General features: G+C 39.4%; 1 protein-coding gene across 1 annotated transcript in view; it reads right to left on the reverse strand.

Moving 5' to 3' along the window:
- Nucleotides 1-8,659, reverse strand: part of sema3b (sema domain, immunoglobulin domain (Ig), short basic domain, secreted, (semaphorin) 3B) — a 70,875-nt gene extending 62,216 nt beyond the window's left edge. The window contains exon 1 of the mRNA XM_082517576.1: nucleotides 8,151-8,659. The gene's annotated coding sequence lies outside the window, so the exon portion shown is untranslated. The remainder of the gene's footprint in view (nucleotides 1-8,150) is intronic.
- Between the last annotated feature and the right edge of the window lie 1,283 nt (nucleotides 8,660-9,942).

The following is a 9,942-nucleotide window of genomic DNA, read 5'->3' on the forward strand; positions in this document are numbered from 1 at the left end:
GGGGGGTTGTACATGTCTACCAAACACAGAAATATATCCTGCTTTTGAATATTATCCAAAAAAAAAATGTTAATTACATAGCAAATATATTCCGTGTCTAGTTCAGGTAGAGCAGATTGTCCACTAATCTCAGTACCAGCAGTTCAATTAGAGTCCCTGCTGTATACATGTCTAAGTGTCCATGGGGAACATGCTGAATCCTAAATTGCTCCCAATGGTCAGCCCAGTATCTTTCATAGTCACTCACTGTCCCCAGTGTGTAAGTAGATGAATGAGCCGAGTGACAGAATAGATGCACTCCATCTACCCTTCACTGCAAGCCTCCCAGCTGTTTCATATCTTCGTAGTTTTTTATTAAAAAGTGTAAAAACAATAAGCCAAGAATAGACTGATCCAAGACAGACTGATCTGTAGTAAAACCAATATCCTTAATCTTTTCAAATTCTATTCAAGATAACAAAAATAACTATTTCTTGATTAATCCTGCAGTTATAATCCTCATAAAACATAACAACCTTCCTCTCATTGTTGGGTCGGAGACCGAGAACTGAGGATTTTGGGGGAAATCCAAGAACGGAGTGATGAAGAATAAAAAGAAATATAGGGATGATAATGTAACAGTGACAGTGCGCAAATTTCTTGCCATCCATGGAGTGGATTAATGTACCAACATCACCACTGGCAACTAGCCTCTCCCAAAACAGTGACATAAACAGATCCTTGCAACAGATATGCAAACTTGGTATGTCTTTATGACACTGTATTTGCTATCCCAAGCAGCTGCAGAATAGCGTTAAGCAGAATTACAGGTGGTGAGAAGAAGGGGGGGCTAAGAGAAAGGGTAAAGAAGGAAGGGTAGATATAGGAGAAAGGGTAAAAGAAGCCTGAAACAGTATGGGTGTATGAGAGAATGCATGGAGGAGAAGAGCGAGTACAAAGGAGCAAGAGGCTGATGATGAAATAATCATTGGAATGACAAAGAGATTAAAAAAAGCCAAAAATAGTCATTTGAAAATTAAATGTCTGTCTTTTATCATCAAGTATGGTCATTAGGGTTGTTTACAATGTTAAAATATAGGTGTGGTTATATGTCAGTCTGGTGATTGCTGTGCAGTCATTCCCCAAAACCAAATCAGCCAATCAGACACAGATAAAATAGGGAACTCAGGAGAATCCCCTCCAATGTGTGTGTGTGTGTGTGTGTGTGTGCGTGCGTGCGTGCGTGCGTGCGTGCGTGCGCGTGTGTGTGTGTGTGTGTTTTTCATGAGTTTACTAAATGAGATGCCAGACGGTTCCTGCGTGTGGTATCATCACCAGTGGCAGCAGAGTGTGGCAGGTAGTTGAGTGACAGGTTAAAGAGGAAAGGGGAAGGAGAGAAGAGGCTGTACTGCTCACGCTCAGTCTTGTGTCACAAGGCACGCCTGCATCTCCTTCCCTTATCTGACAGGCACACTGCAGAACAGCAAAATCCTCTGCATAAGCCCCTCGAGCACTCCACTGGGACACTCCAACGTGTATGTGTATGGAGAGAGAAAGAGTTCCTGAAACTGTAAGGTGTGTGTGTGTGTGTGTGTGTGTGTGTGTGTGTGTGTGTGTGTGTGTGTGTGTGTGTGTGTGTGTGTGTGTGTGTGTGTGTGTGAGATAATGCATGTGTGACAGGGACGGTGAGAAACTCGTTATTTTCCTGTCTTCCTGTGTAAAGCTGACTAATTCCACCTCACCTTCCAAATTGCATGACTGCTCAAGGTGACAGGACAGGACAGGACTGGAGACCCACACACTCTCTCACATGCATGCGTACACACAGCTACACAAATCAAGAGAGCAATTACAGGTTAGTCTGGCAAACAAGAAGCTCTTCTGCAACACTGATAGATGGGCTGGAGCATGTGGTGAAAAAGAAGAAATTAGGAGGGACAGCAAGTATTTGTGTGTGTGTGTATTTTTGCGTACAGGAAGGGGAATCAGAGGATAAGGCCATAAAAGAAGGAAAGGTAACTCTGGAAGAAGGTTTAGAGGGAATGATGTTGGGTTTTAGAATACATTACAAGCTTATATTGTTCAGTTAAAATGTTGTATATTCAGTGTTTGAGGCAGACTGGATCAGATGGTGTTCGACTAATGCAGGTTTTCTCCTGCGCTCATTGACAAAATGGTGCAATGACTGATACTCAACTATTTGACTAGTATAAAATGTAATTCTGTAATTCGGAGTCCATTACTCTGCAGAACTAAGTACAACAATCTGACAGAGGAAAGCAGTACAGCATATTAAACCATTAACCCAGTGGAATCTAAATGAAAAATATGTTACTCAATCAACCTACGGACACATTTTTAACAAATCGATTGCACCGAAGAGCTTTAATTCTTTGATTTTTAACTTCTTAGTCCTTATAACTGTCAATAGAAAAACATATGGCTGGATCATACATCATTTTGTCTTCAGCCGTCTACTGATTGTGAGTTGACCGTGCTGTCCCCAGTCTAACCTTTACTTTAGGCCATCGGGGTGTATAAGTGAGCTCCTTTTATCTGATGACATAGAGCCACGGCCCCATTAACCACCCTGTATCTGCAACATCTGTGCACACAAGCAAACCTAATTAACTCCACTCTGATCTTAATTAACCTTATTTAGACTTACTTTACTTTTCTAAGTCGATCCTTTCATATTGGCGCCACCGTTTTTTTTTCTCCTTTAGCTTATAGTTGTTAAACAAATGCTGTGTGTTGAGTGTTTGTGCACAATGTCTTATCTTTTAGGATCACGCCACCTTGAAAGGCTGAGCTTCATTCAAGAAAATCAGGTACCTACATGCTTTATCTACCTTTTTAACAAAGTGATGAATTAGGGAAACTATCCTCGCTGACCTCAAGCTCAACCCATTTGTTATCCAGCCATCCGTTAAGGTCTAGGCTAGCCACACATATCAAATGACACCCTTAAAACACGAGTTTGATCATTTTTCACAATTTCCATATTTTTTTGCAAATCTCTTGTCTATGTGTTATAATGCACATATTTCATTTGACGCACATATGACTGGGTAAACTGTGATATTAAACTTTAACGACATTTGCAGCCGACAATAAGTCGTGTACATAGGCATTCATACTCTCATAATTGTAGCACTAATCCATTTCTAAAGCACACTATGTAATATTATATGGTTTACCATATACTTGAAGGACTCTAACTAACTTGCAGCATACTACAACGGCTGTTTCCGTTAAAGGAGATTTTGAGCTCTTTCCTCAGCAGTGTTGTAAGTCGCAGACTAAATGTTTGCTGATGTAGAAGAAAAGAGCAATTTTCAGACGTGTGAGGAGATCAGGAGACAGCGTAACACTTAGAATCAATTTTTGTAATATGCTCATTTTCACAAATGCATCACAGACACACATTGATATGCACACAAAAAAGGACACACAAATTTTCACATATTGTACATGTCCATATTTGCTAACAGCAAATTGAATTAAGAGCTAAACACAGGCTTTCTCTTTCCCACTTTGTCACACACATGCACAGATTACACCCTTCATTAGCTGCTGCATTCAGATTAAGGGCTGGTATCATGTTTAATTAGAAGGTTTGAAAAAGAAAACATAAAATAAATAATAAAAGGAAAAGCTGATAAAAGTTTGATGCTAACAGCCTTTTGCTTTTTATTTGAATGGGACAACAACCTCTTCTCCTGCCTGTCCCCTCTGGCTATATGGGAAAAAAGTCAATATTTCAAGAGAGCAGAGGCACTCATTGAATATTTCAAACAAAGACATCGCTGCCTGGCCTCTCTGTCTTTCTCACACACCTAGACTCATCAGGTCTGTCCAGTTTTCTTCTTACTTCATACACATTAAGAGAACACGTGATAGAATAACAGGATCTATGAAAGCAATGGCCTACACAGACATATCCTATAGGTATTGTAACTTATCTTAATCCTTATATTTTTGCTTTATACATTTATTACCTACTTTCCGCTGACCTGGTAGATATTTCCAGCTTAGCACAAGGTTAAGAGCAAGGTTAATGTGTTTTTCTGTTCAGCAAGGGTTGAGATAGGGGTTAATGGGTTTTAAGGTGTGGCAATTGATCAGTGTATAACCACCTTAACCATCAGTTACCTTGGTAGTCGATTCATCAGCAGACAATCAGCAAACCCACCTTGAACTCTAGGTTAAATACATTTTGTGCACTCTGATGTTAAATCATTATTAGTTTATTATTATGATTATTATTATTGCGTTTTTTCCATAAGATTTTCCAAGCTTTTATCTCTATTAGTATATCTGTTTTTAGTCTGTAAGTTTTCTGTATACAGTTTACAGTCAGCCTAAGTGAAAGAGTCTAAATTGCACAGATTTAAATCTACTCTGTGCAAACAGAGAGGACGTTTGAGAACTACATTTTCCAGCAGGACATTCAATTTGTGAGCAGAGACGGCGTTTCAGAGGTTCTTCACTGAGTCTGCCTCTGGCTGTCTTAGTCAGACAAATGTTTCATCAGATTCAGCTAACAGCTTAATAACCAATCACAGTCTTTAACAAATTCAATACAGAACCAGTTTCCTTTGTTTTGAATGGAAAGCTCTTTTGTCCAACACTTTATTAAGATTTTGTCAACTATGGAAATGTTTCTGCTCAATATCAAGACAAGCCACCAAAGCAAAGCGTAACTGCCTTTGGACTTCAACAAGCTATTTTTGCACTCCAATAATGTCTTTGAACACACAATGGATACTGTGGAAGCGGATCCATAATTTTCTAAGCTGAATTGGACTTGGCCGTTCATTGTGATGACTCAAACACTCCTTTTCTTCTTTTTTTTCTTTTTGGTTGACATGATGTTTGAATAAGCAGACAGGCAGCATGCATGTACTTAGTTTTTCAAGCTTTTGTATTCAGTCTGGTTGGATCTTTACTGTTTAAAACATTTCTTTTCTAACAGGAGAACACACAATATTTAAGCATATCTGACACTGGATGATCACTTAAACAACCCTGTAGGCATGCACAGTGTACTTACTTACTTAACTCACCACAACACTGGACCTATATTACACACTGGTAAACCACAAACACTAGACTGCTGTATGTTCCTTAAAGTGAAAGGCCTAGTCACAAAAGTATCACTCCATATCTGCTTTCACCATAGTATATGTTATCACACTGATAAACAAATAACTGAGTGCAAATCAGAGATATATGACTAATGCATTGAGTGACTGGTTTTCAACCATTGCCCAAATGGACAGTTTTTGTCCATCATAAACATAAATATTTCAGTACTTCGGCAAATTCTTCTCCCATGCCTGAATTACCAACAATGCAACCTGATCGGTTTATTTAGAGAGTTTAGTATATTAAGAAAGGGATACCTCAGGCAGAGACGAGAAGGAGGCTTGAAATGTCTGGGACCCTCGCTTCCCTCAATAAACAACACATCCCGAAACAATTCACTGTTGTACCTATCATCCTCAACCACAATGAACACTTAGTTGTGACCTCGATTTGCAGTCCCCAGTGGGCATTTGTGGTATTGCGACAAAAAGTTTCTGTAAAGCATTTTCCCTTTAGACTACCAGTATGCAGAAGACATATGCAAAACTTTACCCCAGCTGCAAACAACATAATTTATTTAAATCCATAGAGGTTTCATATTTTCACACCTTCCCAGAGTCGATCATGTGAACAACATTGGCGGCTCAGCACACCAACATTAACGCACACCAAACTGCATAATGCACACATGCAAGCAAACATGGAAGTGATAAAACTTTTTTTTGGCTCACGCATTAGGCAAGCGCTTTTACGTAAGCGAGTGGGTGCTATCTTTGAGTTCAATGTCCACTTCCCATAAGAGAGAAAAGGGGGCTTTATACTCTTTTCCTTCATGGAAGCAAAGACGGCTAAACAGGTTCTCTGTCATAAAACATCTTTTTTACTCAACCTGCATCAACTCGAGGCCTCTGTTTAAACAAGACGCACTTGTTGGCTAAGCTATAACTAAACTACTGCTTATCGACTTAGACATCACAAAAACACAAGAACAATGTGTGTACAAGTTCAAAAATGATCACTTAGCTCTTAGTTGGACGAAGACTGAAAAGGAAAATTAAGGTGTAATGTGTAGACTTAATGGTATGGTAATGAAAGGGTTAGTATGCAGGTAAAAGATGAGGGGGGGAGGGCTTATAATCCACCACGTGACACCACGGATTATAGGACTGAATAGGTAAAATGACAGACAAAATGCACACCTGTGAGCTTGAAAACACGTATACACCCGCTCACACGCAAAATACCAAGGATACTGAGTGAGAAAGAATACTAAAAAGTAGGCCTCTGAGGTTACATAAAACAAGCTTTATGAAGGCAGATGAATACACTGTAAAAAAAAATTGCAATATAAAAGTAGTTTACTGTGTATTTTACAGTTTTGTACTGAGAATATCATTAAGTTCACATAAATAGACTGTGATTTTACATGTCAAATGTAAAATAACATAAAATCAATGTAAATGTAATAAAACATAATTTTCTTGTTTTTTAAATGTCTGTACATATGCATATTTATATTGTTAAAATACATTCACAAATGCATCATAATTTCACAAATATTTGTCCGTTATTTGAAAGATTGAACTGTTAAATTCAAATGAAATGCTATGGAAAAATATATAAAATGATTCTTAGAAACTTTGTTTACATCAAATAATTATTATTATTAATGTTATTTAGGGCGATCGTGGCTCAAGAGTTGGCAGTTCGCCTTGTAATCAGAAGGTTGTCGGTTCGAGCCCCGGCTCGGACACTCTCGGTCGTTGTGTCCTTGGGCAAGACACTTCACCGACTGGTGATGGCCAGAGGGGAATTATAAAGTGGAATTGTAAAGCGCTTTGAGGGTTTCAAAAATTGCTATATGAATGCAATCCATTAATATTTAAACCAACTGTTAACTGTATATTTCTGTACATTTAAATATTATTATTCATATTACCGCATTCATTGACCTTGTTTATAGGTAATTTCATTGTTTAATCCCATAAATTGTTCCTAATTTAATGTTTAAAAGCACTTGAAAAAGGCAAAATCCCATGTAGGGCAACAAACTGTATTGTCATTACTGAATATAACCGTATTTTCATGAGAAAGTTATTTTCTGGTATTTTCTGGTATTATTTTGGCACCCCAGCTGCCAGAATATCACTGTTTTTTTAGGATTTTTTTTTTTTTTAGTTAAAAAGACAAAGATAAAGAAAGAAGAGAGAGGTGGAAGAAAGTAGAAAACTGCAAAAAACCCAAAAAAGGTAGAAGTCAATGAGATTAGAGGACAAAAGCAGAAGAGTATGGTGGGATGAAGGTCAGAGGGGACAGCAGGTGTAAAAGCACCAATGGCAGCAGTGATTTCCAGTCACTATTATTCCACCACAAAGCTTTAAACTTTGCACAAAGGCCTTATCAGACCTTATCATGTTCTCAATTTGAAACAGAAACTTCAATGTTACTGATGAGTGCTGCCAGATTTCCTGCAAAAGCAATAATAATTCAGTCGAAATCCCCCACTTCCACTGATGGACCGTCAGGAAATAAAACATCCAAAACACACAGACAGTCCCACATGCGTGAAAACTCTTTTCCTCTCCTGATTCCTGCTCAGATGAATCGCCCACTGATCAAATCCAATTAAAGACATGCCCAAAAAAGCCTTCTCACTTCCTCTGAAAACAATATGTCCAAACATACACACGCACACGCACACACGCACCATCAAGCAGCATTATTGTGTTACTCATGGAACTCACCCTAATGATTAACACAGATATGAAATCACAAATACAGCAGAGTGGCCACGCATTCAGATCTGTTCCAGTACAAACACCTACACAGGGCATTCCCCAGCTTCAGTACTTAACAGTAGTTTAAAGTATCTTTTAGCTATTACTTATTAATTCATTTTTAAAAATGAATAAAAAATAGCAGTACAATAAAAACAATAATCCCACCTATATCAGATTATCATTAAATCAGAGTCTCTAGAGTAAATACTTTACTTGTAGTCATATAAACAGTGACTCTGTCTAAAGGACAAAGGGAGATGCTTCAGTTTCAGGGATTGTGCCATTTCATGAAAACCTCACCTTCATCAGCAGCTTCCTCTGGCTGTGTCCCGTTTCAGTCCTCAGTCCCTCCGAGCCACGTTCCCCTTGGCAGGTGCCATCATGGTCAGATAGTCCACAGGAAATAGCTAATTTTAAATTTTTGTTGCTGTCAGCCTTTCCTTTTTTCCTCCCTTTCTCAGTCTTGTTTCGATTTGTATCACCTCGAGAAAAGCAGCACGTGTGTGTGATAGTGTGTGTGTGTGAGCTCACAACTCCAAAGGTCCTGGAATTCCTGAGTCCTGCGCTATAGAGCGTGCGTGGCTGAGCTCCCTCTCCGTCTTTCTCTCCCTGCACTCTTTTTCTTTTTTCCTTTTCACCGTCCGGGCAGAGAGGAGGGGAAGACAGTCAGGGGGTGGGACAGAAGACAGAAGCTGCTTTCAGCCAACTCTTTCGCTGTCTGTTCCTCTATCCCCTGCTTTCCCTTCCTCTGTTGTGTGTCTCTTTTATTTCGCCTAACTTTTGCACTCTGTCTTTTGGCGTGTTCTCTGTGACAGATACTCTTTCATTGCTCAGCAAGGCGTGAAAGCAAAGCTCTCCCTGTCACACTCACACCCTCCTCTTTCTTCTAATGCCACTCCCTCTTCCACAGTCCAGAGGTAAAGTCGCCCTTGCTCTGTCAGCGAGCCACAGTGTCTTTTTCTCACCGTTGTTATCCTACACACCTTATCCTCAAAGGTTGAGCCGGATCTTTGTGTTTGTGCGTCTAAGTGATCCTGCAAAGTTTTTGCCTGATGTAGTAGTGATAAGGATGAGGGCGAGAGGAGATAGGGGTGCACTTAAAACTTGGATTTCATTTCGGTTTGAAGTTCCCTCACGGGGGTCACACAATCTTAAACATCTCACCCATGAGTGCACTGCTCTTTTGCGAATTTGTTGCTCTTGGTCAAAGCTTTTCAATTCAACAGTGACACCTTAATAATCAAATCCTCAATCCTTGTTATGTTGTGGCTCATGTCATGATTTCAGATGATGAGATTAAGTTAAAATAAACCCAAATATGCTCTCTCAGAAGGCTTTTAAAAATATTTGGTGAAATTCTGGTAATAACGAGCCCAGGCTCATTTTAAATCTCAACACGATTGTGCAAATCAGCCACCGCCATCACTTAAACCCTTGGGAATTTTTCGTTATCTCCAGTCCTCGCTGTCTAACACTTATGGAAGATGCACACGTCGGTGTTGTCTAATCGCTAAATTGTTAGTGGAAAGAATCTCAGGGGCACAATGATAAATATAGAGGAGGAAGAGAAACTAAGTAATACTCTTTTTTTTGTTAACCATTGAGTCTACACTTAAAGTTAATGATGTACTTATACAACAACCGCACTCCTCACTAAAGCCCTGTTTTAATATTTATATCAAGGTAAAAACCAGAGAGGAAAGAGAAAGGGAAAACATCCTGAGTGGAAACCTACATCTCATGGGACATACTGACAAAAAAACATGGACTAATTCACTGTATTTATAATCAGGCTCCAGACAGTTGGATGCAGCATGGTATCAGTGTGTGTGTGTGTGTGTGTGTGTGTGTGTGTGTGTGTGTGTGTGTGTGTGTGTGTGTGTGTGTGTGTGTCTGTCTACGTCTGTATTAGTTATGTAGACACTGGCAATATGGGCATTCCCACTTACACCTGGAGACACAAGCCCACACATAAAGTATGCACACAAATACACACTCTCATTAACACACACACACAAACACCTGCTGATGGTACATTCATCTACGCACAACTGCATGCAAACAACCTCACACAACACACACACAAACACGC

The sequence above is a fragment of the Aulonocara stuartgranti genome (assembly GCF_965226115.1).
Source record: "Aulonocara stuartgranti genome assembly, chromosome: 20".
Classification (NCBI taxonomy): Eukaryota; Metazoa; Chordata; class Actinopteri; order Cichliformes; family Cichlidae; genus Aulonocara; species Aulonocara stuartgranti.